The sequence below is a fragment of the Phocoena sinus genome, chromosome 3 (assembly GCF_008692025.1).
Source record: "Phocoena sinus isolate mPhoSin1 chromosome 3, mPhoSin1.pri, whole genome shotgun sequence".
NCBI lineage: Eukaryota > Metazoa > Chordata > Mammalia > Artiodactyla > Phocoenidae > Phocoena > Phocoena sinus.
In genome coordinates this window covers 124,951,476-124,973,389 of record NC_045765.1, presented here as the reverse complement: position 1 = coordinate 124,973,389, position 21,914 = coordinate 124,951,476, and positions in this window count along the sequence as shown.

Genomic DNA, 21,914 nt, shown 5'->3' with positions numbered 1-21,914 from the left:
ATGGACCCTATCCTTCTTACCAAACTTAATGGGCTCCCCAGGCTGCCTGGAGGGTCTCAGAACCATTCCATGCTTGGTTCTTGGTCAGACTCGCGGTGGCATCCGCTTGGTGACTTTGTGGTTGGGAGACCCCATACTCCTGGGCATTTGTCTGTCACTGTCTCATTTCTGGGTTGGCCAGATGTGGCAGTCAGGATGTCTCTGGGTGAGTAGGCAGAGAGAACTACTTGAGAGGCAGAGGGAATCACCTCTGGAGTTGAGTTCATATGAATATGTGGTTCATCATAATGAATCCATCCCCACATCTCCATCTCCTTCCTCCACATGCATCGTGAAGTTCTGTCCGTCTTCCCTGTATAGATATCTGTATCTCTCCATTTCTCTCCATGCCTGCCACCACCCTAGTCCAAGAGGCCTCCACCTCCCACCTGTTAGTGCTGCAATAGCCGGACAGTGCCCTCAGGCGGAGGACCTGGAAAACACTGTGTCCCTGGCTGGTCTGCAGGTGTCCTCTGGGGTGGGCCAGGGGATTTAGGTGAGGCCCCCATAGAGCCCCCTCCCCTTCACAAGGCCCTTCTTCTCTCAGCTGCTTTTCATCTACTGGATTCTAGCTCACCGTTTGCCTTCAGGCTAGACCCTCCTTTCCTTGGGGGATTTTTCCTGATCTCCCTGAAAGTTTCATGGCAAATGGCTTTGTTGACATCCTCTCTTGCTCCCCTTTACTAGGATCCTGAGGGAAAATAGATGTTTGTTGATGCATGGGGCAAGTGGGAATGAGAGTTCTGGCTTAAAGAGTGATTGCTTGAGAAATGGTGCTGAGTAGTATTCTTCAGACTGATGATCCGTTTAATAAAAAATGTAAGAACTTAAAGAACATCTGTGAATTAATGTGTGTGGAGCTAGCAACTTAACCAAAAAGTGGCGTGAGAGCAATTCAGGCTGTGCTTGGACATTCCTTAGATGTGGGTCTAAAAGGCACTGGGAACTTGGTCCGCATCAGAGTCTGGAGGCAGAGGGGACAGAAGGCTTGAGGGCCAAAGTCCTTGGCCCTTTTTGAGGGTCTGGTGTAGAGGCAGGGTTATGAATTGTGTGGAAACAAGGGTCATTGGGATAGATAGTATAAAGAGTAGTTTGTCATCTGATATTGTGATGGTTAGTTTTATGTGTCAACTTGGCTAGGCCACAGTACCCAGATATTTGGTCAAACACTATTCTAGATGTTTCTGTGAAGGTATGTTTTGGATGGGTTTAACATTTAAATCAGGATACCATACAGTTGACTCTTGAACAACATCAGTTTAAATTGCATAGGTCCACTTACACACAGGAGTTTTTCAATAAATACATACTACCATATTGCACAACCCAAAGTTGATTGAATTTATGGATGTGAAACTACAGATATGGAGGAACTGTGGGTACAAAAAGCTGACTGTATAGTCGTACGTGGATTTTTAAAAAAAATTTAATTTAATTTATTTATTTGTGGCTGCGTTGGGTCTTCATTGCTGCACGCGGGCTTTCTCTAGTTGAGGTGAGTGGGAGATACTCTTTGTTGTGGTGCGCGGGCTTCTCATTGTGATGGCTTCTCTTGTTGTGGAGCACGGGCTCTAGGCACGTGGGCTTCAGTAGTTGTGGCATACAGGCTCTAGAGCGCAGGCTCAGTAGTTGTGGCACACGGGCTTAGTTGCTCGGCGGCTTGTGGGATCTTCCTGGACCAGGGCTCGAACCTGTGTCCCCTGCATTGGCAGGTGGATTCTTAACCACTGCGCCACCAGGGAAGCCCCCATACGTGGATTTTTGACTGCTTGCAGGTTGGTGCCCTAACCCTACATTGTTCAAGGGTCAACTGTATATATAGAGACTTTTATTGGTTTCTGTTCTGTTTCACTGGGGAACCCTGAGTAATGCAGGTAGCATGGCACAACCTTAGTTTTATGGATTATACTTAATTATATCTAGTTTATAGTGAGATGAATAACTGATCACAGGAATAACTGGTGACAGAATCTCACTTTAAGGAATATATCCGAGGCTTCACAAAACAAGGGATAGGAGGACTCTAAGAAATCTGATCATTGGTGTCTTTCCATTCAAGCCAATCAAAACTAAAAACAGTTCCTTTCAATTAGTGTTGTAATTCTCCAACCTCTATTTGTAAGAATTAGTCCTCCCAAGATGACTGAGCCTTTATTATGCACAAGGCACTGTTCTAGATGCTTTCCATGTATTATCTCAATTAATTTTCATGACGTTCCGAAGGGCTGTATATTGTTGTTACCTTCTTTGTGCAGATGGGGAAACTGAGGAACCAAGAGGTTAAGCATATTTCCCAAAGTGACCCAGCTGGGGAGTATCAGTGCTCAGACTTGAACCGTGGCAGTCCAGCCCTGGAGTCCAGCTTGCTTTGATGCTTGATGGCTTTTGCATTAGATAAGAGACTGAAAATGGGAAGATGAGTAGGAGGAATGAGGAAACAGGGACACCCCATGAAGAATTCACATGTCTTCTTTGCCATGTAAAAATCGAGAGCTTTATATTTAAGGTTGGTGGTAACAAAAGTAGACGGCATTTATTTATTGTCTAGTGCATGCCAGAAAACATGGTAAGCAGTTTATGCACAGTATGTTCATCTAATTCTCAAGAGAATGTTGTGAGGTGCGCACTGTTACTACCCCCACTGGACAGAAGAGGAAAATGAGTGGCAGAGATGGCAAGCGATTTGCCCAAGGTCACAGGCAGAGAGGGAACAGCAGCTCCAGGAGCAAACTTACGCTTCCTACTCCATCTCAGGGGAGAGTGCGTGAGATGTAAGAGGACTCATCTATTATTATTGGGAAGTTTTGGGGAATCTCACAACTTTGCCCAATCTTTCTAACCCCACGGCCATCTTTTGAAGGAGCAGAGCTGGCCCCTGCCTCTAAAGTGTGTGAACCAGGAAAGGTTGCAAAGGAATTCTGATAAGGAATAGCTCCGTTGTGGGCCGGCCCTGCTGCTCAGCATCCCTGCTATTTGCAACGTTCTCTTGAGTAAAGGGCTTGTTTTCAGAATCCTCTAGTCGAAATACTTTCTGAGAGTAATAAGCATCAAGCCCTTGGCCCCTATGAACACACCAGAGCAGTTTGGAATATCAGACCAAGAAGCCCGAGGGGAGGGCACACACCACCATATGTTTTAAGGATGTCAAGGACTTGGTTTGAAAGATTAGAGCTCTCTACTTATCCTTGTAGCTCCAGTGCTTAGTCTCAAGAAAAATCAAGCAAGCAAAACAATAACAAACGTAAAAATTATGTTAGAATATTACTGCATAAGCTGACTAATATGCAGTGACCTGTCCCTGGCTCTGCCCAGGGACTCTAGTCCCTGGCTGTGTGCACACATGGACCTCACTCTTGCCCGCCCACCATCTGCCAAGGCGGGGTCCCTGTGCCTGTGGCAATGTGTCCATATCAGTTCCCATTCCCTCCCCTTCCCCCCTCCATTTGACATTTAGAATTGGCAGGGAGATCTTCAAGATGGGGTAGCAAGTGAGAGAAATAACACAGGGAATGAGTGGAGGGTGTGTGCCAGGGAAGTGTGCCTGGTCACTTCCCTGAGTGTGGTTTGAAGGATGAGGGGGTGAGGTGTTGGGAGATGTTAGGGTGAGGTGTGCCGGCTGCTCCAGGGCCCTCCCTGCCCTAAAGCCACATCTCTGTGCCACGCACACTCATATAAATGAATATATGGCTGCCATGGCACCATCTTGGATGAAGTTCCCTTGTGCTGTGCATGTGCAGTCACCCATAGATGACTCCCCTTCCTGCTAAGAAGTGGAGCCTGGAATTTGATAAGAGCAGGGAAATATGTGAGGACAAAGGTTAATTAATCCACTTATTTTAAAAAAAAAGCAGGAGTTTCTTATTCAAAGGCCATTTCACTAGCTCGTTTTTTTTTTTTTTTTTTTTGAAGATGTTGGGGGTAGGAGTTTATTAATTAATTTATTTATTTTTGCTGTGTTGGGTCTTCGTTTCTGTGCGAGGGCTTTCTCTAGTTGTGGCAGGCAGGGGCCACTCTTCATCACGGTGCACGGGCCTCTCACTGTCGCGGCCTCTCTTGCTGCGGAGCACAGGCTCCAGACGTGCAGGCTCAGTAGTTGTGGCTCATGGGCCTAGTTGCTTTGCGGCATGTGGGATCCTCCCGGACCAGGGCTCGAACCCGTGTCCCTTGCATTAGCAGGCAGATTCTCAACCACTGCTCCACCAGGGAAGCCCTGCATGATATTTTTTAAACCTTGAATTACTTATCCATTCTACTTCAATGGGACTTTTTCCCAGTTTATTTCTATATCAACCTGTGCTGCTAAGGACATTCTTATATATGTCTCTTTGCAAGAATTTCTCTAGGGCATTTACTTAGAACTGAATTCCTGTGTTGTAACATATGCAGATGTTCAACTTAAAGCATTTATTGAAAAAGTACCACTAGCTGCTGTCACAGAAAGCAAATAAAATATCAGGGGCTTCACACAATAGAAGGAATCTTACCCATGTAAAGTCTATCTGCAGATGGGATAGGAGCTGGGTGTGGAGGTGTGCTCCATCCACCCAGTCATTCAGGAACCCAGGATGATGAAATCTCCCCATCTTGAAAATGAGGTGTCCAAAATCATCCTGGGAGTGTGCAAATAGCTAACAGATGGCGAAGTGAGACACTGGAGGATCACAAAGGAAGTTTTATTGGCAAGTCAGGGAAGTGGCCTACAGTCATTTCTGCCTACATACCGTTGGCCAGAACTCAGTCACATAGCCACACCTAAGTGCAATGAAGGCTGGGAAATGTAGCCTTTCTATGTATCAAGGAGGCATATGAAGTGGATTTGGTGAGTAGCTAGTGAAAAACAATGCCAAATTGTTTTCCAAAGTGACCGTACTAATTTACACTCCTATTTAGTAGGATATAATGGTTTTGTTGATCTAAATGTTTTCCACCATGTACTATTAACCTGTAAAGTTTTGCCATTCTTGGTGTAAATTGTTACCTTATTCTGGGCTTCATTTTCATCTCCCTGATCACTATTGAGGTTGAACAGTTTTTCTTATATTTATGAGCCAAGTGTTTCCTCTAATCTGAAATACTTATTTATGTCTTTTGCCCAGTTTTCTCTTGACTTAGTATAAAAAATATTCTTTACATATTCTGGATACCATAACATTGTAGGTTTTGTATGTTGCAAATATCTTTCCTGGATTTTTGCTTGACTTTTCACTTTTTAAAGTTTCATTTGATGAAAAAAATCCTAATTACAGTGTAATATAATTTACTAACACTTCTTTTATGGTTAGTGTGTTTAGTGATCTGGTTAAGAAATGCTTTCCTACCTTTAATGTTAGAAAGATATTCTTCTGTATTTTCTTTGATATTCCATCTTCACTTGGTCAACAAACTCTCATAATGCCCCCACCCCCAGCCTGTTGTTTTGAAAATTTCAAACTTAAAGAAAAGTTGCAAGAATAATGCAGCAAACACTCATTTATCCTTCAGGTGGGCCCATCAACTGTTAACATTTTGCCACATTCATTTTCTCTCTCTCTCTGTATCTGTCCTTATATATACATATACACATTTTTATTACTATTTGCTAAACCATTTGAGAGTAAGTTGCAGACTTTACTCCCCAAATACTTCAGCATGTATCTCCTAAGAACAAAAACAGTCTCTTATAAAACCATAATACAATCATCAAATTTTTGAAATTTAACATTGATCCAATACTGCAATCTATCACACAGTTCTCTTTAGTCTCCTTCAGTCTAGAACAATTCCTCAGTCTGGGTACTTTTTTCCATGACATAGACATTTCTGAAGAGTAGAGCCTAGTTGTCTTATAGATTTCCCTCAATTTGGGTTTGTCTTATATTTCCTCATGATTCAACTCAGGTTATGACTGTGCTGGCAGGAATATTGCATAAGTGGTGTTCTGTCTTTCTGAGTACATCATATTAGGAAGTACATGATACCAGTTTGTCCCATTATTGGTGATGTTAAGTTTGATCACATGGTTAAGGTGGTCTTTAATTAATAAGCAATTCGTAGAGAGAGAATAAGCCAGTTTTAAACTAAAAACATTTTTATTGTTGGATAATATTGACCAAACCTTTAGAAACTTAATCCCATTGCTGCTGTTGGCAAGAAGCTATAAAAAGAAAAGTCTTCTCTCTCTTCAAAACTCAAAAAATAAAAGCAGTTTTTCCTGTTCAAAATTGGAGAAATAAAAACCTTGTCCCTTTTGATAATTTGGAGAGGAAGAAATACAGAGAGGGCAATGAGTAATACAGAGAGGGCAATGAGTAAACACAGGTGAAAATGTGGTAACTGAATTTAAATATTCCTGACATCTGGTGCTCACCCAGAGTAACAAAACTTTGTGAATGTACTTTGCAAAGATAGAAAATGCTATACACACACACACACGTGTATATATATACACACGTTCACATTTGATGTGATACAGAGAGTGGTAGATGCTCTTAGCCGGGTCATTTCAATAACAACAATTGGAGACTGCAATTCCAGCTGAATGGCGTCTTTGAGACTGAAGAGCTTCCGCAGTCTCTCCACTTCCATACTGATTAGAAGTGCTTGAGATACATCATAACAGTGTCAGTGGAGTGTTTATGGGGAAATTGTCACTGTCTCTTGCTTGTGGAAGGTGACATAATGGAATTTCCTTCCTTTGTCCTGGTGACAGGATGATGGGCTCCAGTTCGGCATGCTTTGCCATTTATGTATCTGGGCTCAACTGGCAAGCCTGGCGAGATGAGGGAGAAGGTGTGTCCTGTCACTGGGAGGGTAGGGAGCCAGTGGGGTGGGCCCCAACTGCTGTATGAAAGAGCGTTTAGAAATGACGGTCGACTGAATGAAAATGGGGGGGGGGGCGAGCACCAAAGATGGGGCGGGGAGCAGCTGCAGTCTCATTGTGTCCTGTGAGGCTTCTGAGACTCGGGACCCAGAAGGCTTATGGGATTGGTACCCGGGGTGCCTGTATCAGCATAGGTGTCTAGGTACAGATTCAAAATGTCTTTGCCCCTTGTCACCCCCTCCCCTACTCCTCCAACCCCAAGTCCCGCACATGATTTATCTGTGTATTAATAACATGTCTTGTTCCAGAAAGGTTTTAGGAAGTCTTGGTGTGATATATTGATTACCAATAGAGTTGGGCGGCATATTTAAGTTGGGATAAATTAAACAATTTATGTTTATGTGGCGGCTGTGTGTGTGTGTGTGTGTGTGTAGAGAGGAGATTTATTCACTTACTTCATCCCTGTTTTTCAAGTAAACTAGACCTTGTCCATCAGTACCCCACAGGAAAAGGGATGGCACAGCAAAAACAAACAGAAATAAAGTTAACTGCAGTGTGTAGGTCCTAGTTAAGGAATTTCAAAGGTTGACTTTGCAATTACCGTCCTCTGCCTTGATCATTGCAGAAGGCTTAACTGGTCTTTCTCCCAGCACTTACCCTCTCTAGTCCACTTGCTAATTTGCCACCAGAGTGAGATTTCAAGGTTTGGACAGATAATTCCTGAAATGCACATTTCATGACATCCCATTGCCTGTTAGCTAAAAACTAAACTCCTTATGGTGGTTTGCAGTGGTGATGATGATGATGATGATGATAGCAGCGTAATACTAGCATTATTACTACCCAACATTTATTGAGTGTGTACTGTGTGCCAGGCACTCTTTTCAGTGCATGTGTTATGAATCAGTCCCTCACAACAGCACTATGAAGTAGTTACTAGTAGGTATTCTTATTTACATATGAGGATGCTGAGGCTCAGGATGTTAAGCAACTTTTCCAAGGTGACCCAGCTAGCAGGTAGTTGAGTGGTGCCCAGATCAGTCTGATTCAGAGCCTATGCCAATCCTATCAAGTCATGCCGTGTCACCTGGAGGTCAAGTGTCTCCTGGCATTTGCACAGAGGTATACTGATAATAACTAATATTTATCAGGCATTGAATATGTATGAGGCACTGTTTTAAGTGCTTTAACTGAGTTACACAATTAAACCTTACAGCAAACTTTTGTATGAGGTAAATACTATTTTTGCCATCTTTCCATTTTATACTTGGGGAAATTGAGGCACACAACTCTCCCAGAGCTGATAAATGGCAGACCAGGCTTCAAACCCAGGCAGTCTGGATCCAGAAACCACACCTGTCACCTAATCATCTACCACGTTGCTTCTGGTACCTAGCTTCAGGTTTCCAGGACCAGGTGTCTACACACATGTGGGAGTATTACAAGGGATATCCATGTTAACAAAAATAAAGTGATATTTGAAAATCCCCAAACTGGCAGGGCCTTCCAGCTGTCATCTGACTCTGTCCCCTGAGTTGAGCCAAGTTTTCCTCTGACTCCTTGAAAACAAAGAGCAGGCTCATGGGTGTTAAGCATCCCCTGGGGATGGGGATTCTGCACCTCCTCTGGCCTTCCACCACCCACCGTGTTTCATCACCTCAGGATGCCACCAGCCAGATGCTTTTAAGTCTCTCGGCTGGAAAAATGACTATGAATAAAATAAATGAAGCTCTCAATGATGGAAGCTCCTGATGGTGCCTGCAATGGGGAATATCCCAGCATCTGTCTGCTGCCACACTGAGATCATCTTTTTATTGCCCAAAGATGCTATTCCTGTCTTGTCGCCGGCCACTAACCGGCCACTCAGGTACCTGGAGTCCAGAGCTGCCTCATTACTCTACACTGTCCGTGTTACATCCCAGACTGCAATACATTATCATTCAAATGAGCCAGCCACAATGGAAGACAAAATATGCACGCTGATTTCTCTCCACTGCCCTTTCCCCAGCGCTCCCTAATTACAGCCGGCAGTTGATTGGGACAGTTGAACATGGAGGCTGATGGGGCAGTCGTGGTGTTCTCATCTAAGCAAAACACAAACAATGCATAAACTCACCAGCTCTGTTTAGGTAAGCAGGATTTTATTCACAGCTCAGTGGTATAACAATACTCTGAAGGTATCAGTCAGTGGTTTATTATAGCATCTCTCTTCTTGGTTCCATATTTTTGGTTGTTTCTCCATTTTAAAGAAACTGATTGGTTTGTGACCTTGGCTCATCCCCGCTCTTCATTTTTCTTGTCTTTCATCAGAGTGGTTTCATGATGACTTTTTCCTATCTCATGCTCAGTATTTTTCCAAGGATGAGTGAAATCCCATGCTGTATTCTCTGTTCACTCATTCACGCATTCAGTCATGTATTCATTCATTCAGACAACAAATACTTACTGAACACCTAACAAGTGCTAGGATACTGTGCTAGGTTCTGGGGTTATAAAACAGTCATTATTCTTACCCTTTACCGTAGCTTAAGGGCAAGTGGCAGAGTTAAATTTTCAACAAATAAATGCTCAACTAAATATACTTTTGCAAATTGTGAGGAGTGCACTACAGAAAAAGATGAATCATCACAAGAAAAAATGTAACCATGTGAGGTGATGGATGTTAACTACATTTACTGCGGTAATCATTTTGTAATATATACTTGTGTCAAGTCATTACGTTTTACACCTTAAACTAATACAAGGTTATATGTCAATTGTATCTCAATAAAGCTGGAAAAAAAGAAGAAAAAAGTAAAAAAAGGAGGATGCTTATATTCTTGCATGGAATCTAAATATGTTTAGAAAAACACTGATCTTCAACACTAATAAATGATACATAGGTTACTTAGTGTTCTTCTCCAAATAATATTTTTCTTAGGGTATGTTATTCATAGCTTGAAAAAAATGAATCAACTTTCAAAGTGGTCTGTGTATTTCTGAAGGAGAATTTGATTATTAAGGAAGTTCTTTGACCTCCATGATATGTTTCCTCTACCCCATTTCACTGATTTTGAGTTACTACTGTGTGATGTTCTGTGTCTCTCCAGTACTGGTTAGAACTTGGGATGGTCAAATGTACAACAGGAGGAAAAGATCCTTCCTGTACTTATTTGGCATTAAAAAAATTTCCCTATGTCTCAAACACTGTCTAATTTATCTTTCTATCCTTAGCACCTGCCACACAGAGTTTACCATTGATTAGCTCAGATAATCTTTAATATATTGTGGTGAGTACTATTATTTATTCATCAGACAAATACTTTTTAACCATCTGCATCATGTTGGTGCTGAGCCCTGAAGACCTAGGAGTGAAACAGACTCAGTTTCTCCTCTCCCAGGGCTTAAGCTGCCCTGAAATGTATGGAGAAGGAATCATGCAATGACAGTGTGGCAAGAAACATGCTATGATGGGCGAGGCAAGGGGATATCATGGGAGCACCTGGACTTGGTATGGCGGGGGCAGGGGTCAAGGAAAAGTTGTGAAGGAGGCAACACCTTAGCTAAGTAAGGAGTGTGTGTAGGGGAGCAGGGAGGAAGCGTGCATCAGATAGGGAGGTAAGAGGGAAGATGTGATGCATTTTAAGACTTAAAAATTTATGGTGGAAGAATTGGAAGTTGCAACAGATGGGGCTGGAGAAGGAAGCAGGGGTCAGGAATGAATTTCCGGGCCCTGCTGAGGAGCTGGCAGTGGTGAACATTGAAGGAAGGGATTTAAGGGTGGAGGGAGTGGAGTGGTCATTCTGCATGTAAGGATGCATCATGGAGGCTGGGTTGGGAAGACGTTGCAGGAATCCACAGGGAGATGGTGCAGCATGGATGGAAGTACATGGATTTAGAGGCATTTGTAAGATGGAATCCACCAGACTAAGGTCCTTCTGTTGGATGTGAGGGTTGAGGGAGAAGGAAGAGGCTACTGAGGGGGCAGGAGAGGACAGAGGTAAAGATATTAGCCTTGGACCACACCTTGCTTTTTTCACTTCTTATAGTAGCACATACAGAGCTGCTGTTTTGCTGTTTTCCTTTAGAATCTTCATGGTGTTCCATAGCACGGTTGTGTTGTAATTCATACAACTAGTCTCTTCTTGATGGAAAATTACATTGGTTCCAGTCTTTTACTATTATAAATCATGCTGACAGGACCCCGTGGCCTCTTGAGAATTTCTAATAGTGGAATTTCTGGGTCAGAGGGTTTAGGAGACTTGCCAATGTCTCCCAGCCAGTGGGTTGCAGAGCTAATATTCCACTCCACTGGAAGGATGTGTGTCTGTGGTCTATCACCTCTCCCATGCTGTGCCCTCCCAAGCTGAGTGACCTGGACCTCTGGACCACAGGTTCTTCTTGTGGAGGGAGGACTGACTCACTACAGTGGTTGGGAAATCACCTGAGAGCTTCTGAAACATGCAGATTTCTGGGCCTTTTGAATAAGAATCCCTGGAGCCTGGGCTTGAAAGCCTGAATTTTTAATTTTGTCCCTAACACTTAGGTATCCTGCCCTTGAGTCCTGCACTGGAACTACCGCGTCTTCTTTGAGATCCTCTCCAGTTCTAAGATCTGAGGGTTCAGAATAGTCTACAAACCATGCTGCCCTCCGTGTTAGCTCCTCAGAAGGCTGGGGAGAAGCATGGTCCTGTGACACCATGCTGGATGACAAAAATTCAAATGTCCGAATTTCACCCACTCTTAGGGGACAGGAGGTAGGAGGTTACACTGGGGGCTGTGATCCTCTTGGGGGCAAGGTGGGCTATAGCTTTCTAGACTTTGAGGAGCTGGCCCAGCCCCCCATGGATGTGAACATGGCTGTGACCCAAGGGTCCCCTCAGGGCAGCCAGACAACAGAATGGGGTCAACTCTGGGACTCTGCCTGTGCCCAGAGCCTGTTCTTAGGGGAGGTGTGGCTGCTGCAGACGGGGATGCCCTTCACTAGCTCTGTGCCCACATCATCTGCTGACACAGCACTCATGCAGCCTGGATTCCATGCGCATGGCAAACAACCCCTTTCCTCTTTCTCAGATTACGAGGTGTGACCAGCACTTGCATCTGTTCTTTGTGGCCACTGAGCAGCTCCAACACTGTTGCTCCTGATTTAGGATAAAAAAAAATTGTTAGGTGTAAAAGCAGCTTTATCCCCAGAGGGCCCTGTGAAGTAGCACTATTAATTTGGAAGCATTAGCCACCTGTTCAGGATACCCCCACCTAGACCTTTGTCACAGCTGAGGAAAGAAAAAACAGGGACCATGAGTGAAAAGACCTGGATTCTTGCCCTGCCTCAGTTGCTGACTGTGTGGTACCATGGGCGCCTCTCAACTTTCTAGACTTCATCAAGGACCCATATTCTGTTTTCCTCATCATAAAACTGAGATATGTACTTTCTGATGTACTTTTCTACTCTGGGCATCCCATGCATCTCTGAAGGATGATTAAGTCAACACTGATGTTCGCTGGCCTGCCTGTCCTGTTGGAAGAGAACTAGTCACAAACAGCATTAAAACTCAGAAGGCATTTACACCAAGAGTCAGAAACACTGATTTGCATCTGAAACATGTGCAACTCAACCTTCTTGCCACCCCAGTACGCCACGCAGAGGGTCTGAGAGATAATGCCTTTCAATGTGTGTTTCCATTGCTCTGGAATGAGGAGTTTCGCAGGGGACAAGTGCCCCCAAAGCCCCAGCTGCCCAGGGGATATACCGTTTTGAGAGGGGCTTCGTGGAGCACTGTTCCCCACTTAAGAGTCAGCATCTGTGCTTGGCAGCTGTGGGACCTGACTGACCAGGAGGCTGAGGGGAGGCCCCTAGAGGGAAGGGGAAGTGCCCAACTGGCCTGGACATTTGTGTTCCAGAAGCCCTGGAGTGGGTTTTTATAATGGGCTGCCTGGCTCTGTGCCCTCTCAGCTCTTTGACTGGCAGCTGAAGCTGGGAATTCCACACCTGTAGACTCAGCTGGCTCCAGGCTATGCTGGGACTGATCCTAGGTTTACAGGGAGGGGTTACAAAGAGCCCTCGTCAGTTCAGTGTTGAGTGTGACTGTGGGTCCAGTGTGGCCTTGGTGTCCCGGTTTACCCTGGCTTGGGTTCTTATATCAATTAAGGTGCTAGTCTAAGAGGCAATTAACAGAAAACCCCACTGAGGCTGGCTCAAATAAAGGACATGTATTATCTTATATAACTTGAAGATCCAGGTTGGATAGATGCCAGGCTTGGCTGTTTCTTAGATTAATGATGTCATCAAGGACCCGTATTCTTTGTGCTTCTCCCTTCTGCCATTTTTGATATTAACTTCATCTTGCTGGTAGCAAGGTGGCTACAGCTGTTCCAGACATCACATTGTGAATGTGATAATATCTGAAGGAAGAAGAAGGACTTCCCCTTTCTAGGGCTTTCTCTTCAGAGGGAGGAAATTTTACCCTGTGTCTCATAGGCTCAAGTTCAGTTGCTTGTTCAGTGGCATTACTAGATTGGCTTATATTAATCATATAGTTGAATGGATTTGGAAGAGGCAACCCAGTGTCCACCATGGTTTCTAGTGTAATCTATTTTCTTTCTTGGTAGTATAATCTATCTGCTTTCTTGCTGGCTCAATCTCTATTTAGCGATTTATCAGTTACCCCTCTTTTCACCCTCCAGTTCCATTGTAAGCCCCCTCTGAATTTATTGCAAGTAGGCACTCCAGATCTAGACTCGAGGCCAGGGACAATAGGAATCACACCTCGCCCATTGTCTCTCTTAGCCTGATCCATCTACCTGCTGGACTCTGGTTCCCATGTTCCCATTCCATTGGAGTAGACATACTATTGTCCCATGTCGCTGGGTGAGATACGCAGCAGTGAGGCAGGTCAGAGGAGGGGCAGAACCAGGCTCAGGCTGAATCTCAGGGTTGGGTGAGGGCTCACAGGTCATGATCCCTTTCTGCCTTCCTTTATATTCTGACCACATGGATTGCTTATAACCAGAACTGGAAGGTACCATCATTTCCAGTCCCACCACTATGTACTAATTGGTCAACTGCCTGCTCCTACTACCTCCTTGCTCTGGGAGTTACCTGGTGCAGGTTCTAGAAAGAAAAGTATAGATTCTGTGCTCATGAAGCTTTGCTCTGTTGGGAATGGCTTGCAGTCATGGGGGACATGGCAAATTGTCCTTTCTTTCAAGGGAAGAAGGCAGGAATTGGAAAGATAAGACCCCACCATGTGTGTTGGAAAGTCACTTACTCTTCACCTGTAAGTAATATCATGGCTATGGGTTGAGACAAATGAGTCCTGTTACCTTTCTCCCTTCCCCTCCCCTGCCCTCCCCTCCCCTCCCCTGCCCTCCCCTCCCCTGCCCTCCGCTTCCTTCCTTCCTTCCTTCCTTCCTTCCTTCCTCCCTCCCTCCCTTCCTCCTTCCCTCCCTCCCTCCCTTCCTTCCATTCTGGACTTCTGGTAGTTGGTGCTATACAGCATGGGCAATACACAGCTGGAGAGCCACTCTGCAGGCACCTGCCACCATGGAATGCAGGTGATGTTTCCCAAACCACTAACCAGGGGGTTCCTCATAAGAGCCAGGATAAGGGGGAAGGGCTGAGGCAGAATGGGCTGTTAATCCCCCGAGCAGGCCAGTACTCAGTGCTGCCTAGCTTCTGTGAGTCCTAGTTTATTTTCAAAACACTTACACAGACAAGAGATCAGTTGGTTCACAGACCATCCTCTGTGAGATAGGGAAGGTACTATATCATCCCTGTTTCATAGCTGAGGAAACGGAGCTTCAGTAAAACCAAGCCATTAACTTGTCGTGCAGAATATTCTTGGCTAAGCTGACTGCTCAACATCACACTGGTCATTAGTGATGGATCTGAGCTCATGAGTGCCCAGCAGTTCCTGCCTGCTGTGCTATATAGTCCTGAGGAGTGGCATAAAATTGAAGTGTCCCAGTGGACTGTGACCCAAGTTTGACCTGGGCCTCTAATCAGACGGCATTCTCTCCTAACAATGCCCACTGACATCAAGGCAGATGGAACTGAGTTGTGCCCACAAGCAGAATTGTGCACAGCATGTAGGAGACACCCTCAACGCCTATTCTGGGAGTCGTCAGTAAGCCACCCTGGGGTGGAAGGAACTGTATTCTCCTGTGTGTGCATGTACGTGAGTGGGTGTATACCCACTCACATGGGCATGGGCTGTGGGTATGCACCCAGCTGGGCCTGTGTTGGTCTTCCAGATTCCCAGGCAACACTTGGTACATTCTGCACAGCTTTGGGGGCCAGCTTCTGTTGCTCTTTTAAGAAATGAAATTGCCTTCCAGATGCATCTTTCACTTGTTTTTCCTCCACTTGACAGAGCTGCCTAAACTTCTCATTCAGGGGCCCTCAGAGAAGTGTATCATTTCACGCTCCCTTGTTTAGCTTCTCCAAAGCTAAAACCAAAGCTGGCACAGCTACTGATTAGCCAGAAATCAAAAGCAAAGGCTGGGCTTTTGATGGGACAACTGCTACATTAGAGAGGGATGGTTGTTTTACGATTGCAGGGTAAGGTCCATAATATTACCCACCGCTGAATGGCCATTAGATTGCAAATTACCGGTCACTTTGCTGGATGGCTCAGCCATCCTGTAATCATGATGATAATATCCCCCATAATGGTCAGGCCCAGGCACCTACCAGGAGTCTGGCTGCTGAGGCGCCAAATTGCTGGGCTGTATACAGTAATGATGATCACGGCAGGAAGGAAGGAAGGAAGGAAGGAAGGAAGGCTGCCCCAAAGTCCTGCCCCAAAGTCCATTAGGAAGCATAAGGGACTGTTGGACTTACTCCAGTGTTCCCTGGGGTTCTACCTATTGAGGATCTAACTTTGTGTGGCTATCCCACTCCATGACACTTCCAGTACATGGTCTCTTGGCTCAGATGTGCCAGCTGGGATGTGAACCCTGAGCTGACAAGTGGAAAAATAACATAATTGGTTTTCCCCAGTCTTCTCCTATGGTGAACTGTGTGCGTGTGTGTGCGCTCATGTGTGCATGTCTGGTGATGGAACTGTGGCTGTGAAACACACAAAGTTTGAAAAGCATTGATACTCATATTTTTAAGTTGGGTTGTGGCTTCATATCTTGCATACATGTCATAGGTATTCTTTTATGGTACAAATATGCAAAGAGAAAAAGAAGACAAAGCTGATGGGGTGAAGGGCCCTTGGGCCAACATTTGGCCTGTATCAGGGTCCTGCAGGACACAGAGGGCATGCTTAAGTGGGGTAGTTATGGCTTTAGGTAAAGGGATCCAGGATGGAGTGGCAGTGGGGACCAGAGAACTGAATGCCACGAACTCACTTGAGTTTTGCCCTCAATTCTCATGGTGCTGCCTCCTATAGCCAAACCCAACCAGAAGACAGAGGTACTTTCTACAAAGGGCAGAGCAGGCTAGGGAAGGAAGTGGGATCTTGAGAAGTGAAGTGGACATACCCAGTGCCTCATCTGACACCTATTTGTTAATGGGCTGTGTAGGCACTGGCTGGCTAATGGGGCCTCCTGGGCCCTGCGTGGGCTGGAATTCCAAGGTCTTGGTCCATTCTTACCCTGTGTTGCCTGGGAGTTAACCATGGTGGAACTCCAGACTTGCCCTTCTTTCTCTGGTTGTTTTCCTGGTCCAAGGGGCCAGGTATTCCTCAGCTTCCATCCAACTGCAGTCATTGCCCTGCATTTTGGCTCCTACAGCAGGCTTCTGGGCCTCTGGAAATGGTACAAGATGACTCACTGGCATGGCCCAGCTGATCAGCTGTGTAGGGAGTGCCCTGAGCACAGACCTGGGACTTGGCGGGAATCCCTCTAAGTAGGAGCTGCGGGGTGGGTGGTGGGCTAAGGAGGCTGCTGCAGGCTCAGGATCAGACAGAAGGCTTAGAGCTTCTCCGTGAGTTGCATAGAGGCTCTGGACGGGGCCCCTCTCTGTGCTTCACTTTTGTCTCCAATCTGGAAGAAATGGCATCCTGCCAAAGTTTGTAAGGCACTGCAGCCCCCTCACCAAGCCTCCTTCCCAGCTCAAGAGAATGCTAGCTGCGGAGGGAATAAAGTTGGCATTATTTTCAATTCCCCCAGAAAAAAACCATTCTCTGCCCTCTGAGAGCCCATTTGCCAAATTGCTTTTAGCAAGGCTGAACTAGTGACAGGAAAAGACTCAGATGGCATTCTGTGAAAGTAAAGAGAGCAGTGAGAATAGCAAATGCTTACGGTGTGCCTACTCTGTACTAGGTGTGTTCTGTGCATTGCAGATGTTATTATATTTAAGCCTCATGACAACCCCATGAAGCAGGTGCTAAAGTTATCCCCACTTTTCAGATAAGGAAGCTGAGGGAGAGAGAGATGAAACAACTTTCCCAGTGTTATACAGATGGTAGTAGTAGAGCTGGGATTTGAACCTAGGCGGTCTGGCTCCAGAGTTGTGCCGCCTCCTTTTCCTTCTTGGCTAACTTCTCCTTAGCAGGTGCCAAGAGACAGGATGTTCCCAAGTATGAATGGAGTGTAGAGCTGGAAATAGCTTAGAGGTTCATTTAGTCCAGCCGCTGTGTTCTTACAGAGGGGGAAACTGAGGGTCCACAAGGTTCCGTGATTAGCTCTCTGGAGCCTTGACCTAATGTGAGTGGTTTACTTGGCAGTTCTGGAAACACTGGGCAGCTCAAAAGTGGCTGGCTGTGCCTACTGATAATCTGGCAATTTTCCTAGCGTTGTTTAGCAAGTAAATTTCTTTGAAGCAAAATTCCTTTTATCCAAGAAGCAATGTGACCTCAAATCTCATTTAATGAAACATCTCTGACGTTAGCCGCATGAGGCAAAGGCCCTGAAGGTGTCTGCGCTGCCCTTGTGCTCTCTGGGTCTGATGCTGTTTCTGGCACTGGCTGAGGAGCTGTTTCTGCTGTGAATAAGTCAAGCATCCGGCTGTGCGGGCGCTCAGAGACCAGGTGAGCTGGGCAGGCTGGGGGCACAGACCAGAGGAGAGAGGCTCTTTCATCAATTTCCAGGGATTTCAGGGGGCACCTGAAGCATCTTTTCCTGCAGAGGTCCTCAGCCCACCCAGCCAAGCTGCTGTCACAAAGAACAGAGTGTCTTGGGCCATGTGATCATGGGGGAGGCTGCCCAGGCCTCCGAGGGGGGCTGCCAGCTTCTGAGCTGTTGATTCCATGACTCTGGGACCCAGAGCTGTAGAGAAAGGGCAGCATTCTTCCTGTGGAGGCCTGATCCAAATGGCCCCATGGCTTTCTTTTCTCCGGGATCAGCAGGGCTACTGTTGGGAGGGACAATCGAGGTTGTTGTCCTGGCCTGGCCCAGAGGCACCACTGCCAGATGCAGAGCTGGCTCCCTGGGTTCATCGTTGCCGCACCTGCCCTCCTTATCATTGGGTGCTCGTGGGTCAGAGCCATACAGGAGCTCTGTTCCTTCCCACCTCCTGGCAGCTGAGGCCCAGGACAACCTCCCTCTGTCCAACCCAGACAGCCCAGGGGCCAGTGAAGAGGATGCCCCTTCTCCCACATGGCCTACATATTTTACTTCTCCTGGATACATTAGAATTAAGATGGAGACATTCAATGACTATGAAGAAAGTCCCATGTTAAATTGGAAGACACTCATTTGCTCTCATTTTCCAGATAATGCACTTACAAAGGGGTTAACGTGTCAATGTTTTCCTCTTCCTTTCGTGTGGCTTAAGTGATAAAAGGGACAGAGCTTGCTCTCTTGGGGGAAGATCTTGCTATCTCTTCTCTCTCATTGCTGTTTGTCAGTCCTCAGTCATGTCGGTTTTGAGAAGGCCACATGTGACCTGGACAGCTTCTACTCTTGGTATGAGGGCAAATGCTTTCTCATGCTGCAAATGGGAGATCTCAGGCCCAGGTTTGGTTATTGAGGGAGAAATATTTAAAGAAAGGGTACCATGATCACTTTGGTTCAAGGCACTTGAACCTATTGGGTGTTTGGTCAAAGAATCCAGGAATTTCTAAATCCTGTCTCAGACCAATAACCCCACCATCAAATGCTTTCCCATATCATCTGTATCCGTCAGGGTCCAGCAGGAAACAGATGGCGTACTCAAACTAGTTTGAGGAGATTTTAATAAAGGGATGACTTATAAAAATGTGGGCAAGGTTTAGGGAAACCACTGAGAGATGGTGCATTACCCTGGAGCTAGCAACAGCAGGAAACTGTTACCACTTTTAGGCCTGAAGGCCGAGGGGAGCGAGCAGTTACTGCATGCCAGAGAGAGCTGTAGCTCTTTGAGACAGCCTCCTGACAGAGCTTTGGCCTGTGGAAGAGGGAAGCAGTCAACCAACCATGATCTAGCCAAGGGGGATTCAGAGTAACCAATCTAATCAATCTCACGCTCTTCCCACACCCTCACTGGCCAGTTCCCCCCAGTGGCCAAACCCAAGCAAAAGCCAGAGAGACAGCATGTTGATGAAGTTATCAGTGCCTTCTGTAAGAGTCAACACCCTGTGGCACAGAGCAGGGTGGAAAAGGGTGGAGAGTGGATTTGGAGAGGTAAATGGAAAGTATCTAGCACAACATCCTAATGTCACCTGCCTTCTACCTTCTCTCTGACTCCTAACAAATATGTATATATACATATACCCTAACCTGGGGAATGGTGCTAGACAGCAGACAGAGGGCAGGATTGCTGCTCAACATCTTGCAATGCACAGTGCAGCCCTCTGATAACAAAGAATTATCTGGTGCAAAATGTCAATAGTGCCAAGGTTTAGAAACCCTGCTCTATGTGGAGAAAGGAAGATTTGGGCTCTGAGAAAGGGAATCAGAGAGCAGGTTTCAGAAAAGAGAAGGGTTTTTGTGCGTGTTTGTTTTGGTTTGCTTGTTTTGTTTGAATAGGAAGAACCTATCACAGAGGAAGTTTCCACTTTTGTCTTTGGGGAGGGTGTTCCCATGTTGGGGTGTAACTGGGCTCACTCTCTGCATCCTGGGAATCAGCTGGACTGCAGGGTCAAACATCTACAAGTAGGACTGAGAGCTCTTTGGGGGAACATCTCACACCATGGGGATGACCCTCTGAGTTTCTCTGCTCTTTGCGGCTGCTGGAAGTGGTACAGCAGACTCTAAAGAGCTATTTCAAGATGGTTCAGCCAGACCCAAAGGTCTGGCAGAGTTTTTGCCTTTTCCAGGCTTTGGGGTTCTCTGCTTTTCAGCTCAAAGCTCTTAGAATGTTAGTAAGTGGGGACTTACAAAGTCCTGAAATAGTTCTCAGGATACAGAGGAAATGTCCTAGCTCAGAAAGTAAGCGAGTGTAGTCAGTTGTCCTTTGTTAACTTGCTGATTAAACCTGGTCTTTGCTTCTTTATTTTCTTCCTTCCTATATCCCATTTTCAGGTTATTTCCCTGCCTGTCTGTGCCTTGGTTAGAGAGAAGCAGCAGGCAGAGAAGAAAACTCCATATCAGCTTTCTTTGGCAAGTTATTAAGAAACTCGATGAAAACTTGAGGAAGTAATGAATAAAATTACCTTTAAAAAATCAGGGGCTTCCCTGGTGGCGCAGTGGTTGAGAGTCCGCCTGCCGATGCAGGGGACATGGGTTCGTGCCCTAGTCCGGGAAGATCCCACATGGTGCGGAGCGGCTGGGCCCGTGAGCCATGGCGGCTGAGCCTGCGCGTCCGGAGCCTGTGCTCCGCAACGGGAGAGGCCACAACAGTGAGAGGCCCGCGTACCGCAAAAAAAAAAAATCAGGATTAACAATTACCCATCCCTCCCCCCATCACCATGTCTTGACCAGGCTGTATTACAGCTTGAACGACTTTAATATTTATCAAATTTTATTTATTTTTTAAACAAGCAATCCATTTACATTGTTTAAAAACAAACTGACAGAGGATTTAGATAAAGAGGCCACAGTCCCCTCTCCCTTTCCTCCCATCCCATCCCAAAAAGCAATATCCGTCCAGAGATAGTCTATTGCTCTATAAACAAATAACGCATATACACTTTCCTTTGATCTTTTCATCCCATTCAAATAGTAGTATATTTGCTTTCTACTCAGTAATGTATGTTGGAAATCCTTCCATATCATTTAAGAACTTCTAAAAAATTGGTTCCATGTTATCATATGGATATACTTAATATTATTTGGTCAAAAATAACTTGTTTTTAAAAAGGCTTCTCAATCTATCTCAAACCAGAAAGAATGCTCAACTAAAAACAAAAACAAAACAAAACTGAAAGTTTAGGCATTTGCTTCTGTCATTTTGTAAAGCTTTTATTCTCTCATCTTACTGAGATTTTGGTATTTTTTCCCTGCATTTGCCCGTTAACTTCAAACCTCTATAAAATAGTTATTCAGAACCATGGAGTGTCCCAAAGGTTTGGATACTGCTTGCAACCTAAACTGCGTCTGTCTTATTAAAGTATTGAATGCTTACTATTTTTTTCTTATGGAAAGCCAGCTTGAGCCAGTCAAATAATATCAACATCAGAAAAGCCTGTTTTGGCTTGGGACAAGACATTGTACCTCTCTGGTCCCCAGTTTTTCCATTAAAAAAAATCTAGGTAGTATCCTGGGGCCTTAGCACCTTCGAACCTTTGTACCGGCAGGGCTAGCTCAGATTTAGAAGAGCCTACTCATCTGGACTGTATTTCTGTGGACAGCCAAGACCCGTGTAAAAGATGAACATATTTAAAGTAAAGAAAGAACCTGCTGTATTTGGAAGCCAAAGACAGGGCAGGCAGAAGAGCCGTCAGGGTGTACAGCGTTCTGGGGCTCCAGGGCTTTGAAATCCTTTCCACTGTTGTCACTTGAATGTCGAACACGTTATTCTCAGAGGACACTAAAGAGAAGTACAGGTACCGTGGACTCCAGGGGGATTCATTATTCAAGGCACAAAATTTCCTACTGTGGCCTGCAACACATTATAATTCAAATGAGTCCACCACAATAGAAGAAAAATATGCAAGCAGATTTCTCTCTGTTCGTGTTTTTTTCCCCTCCTCTCTGAAGCCCTGTAATTACAGCAGGCAGGTGGAGCATCTGGGGTGTGGGGCGAGTCAACTGTATTTTTACCTTCCCGGGAACACGACTTGCCTAC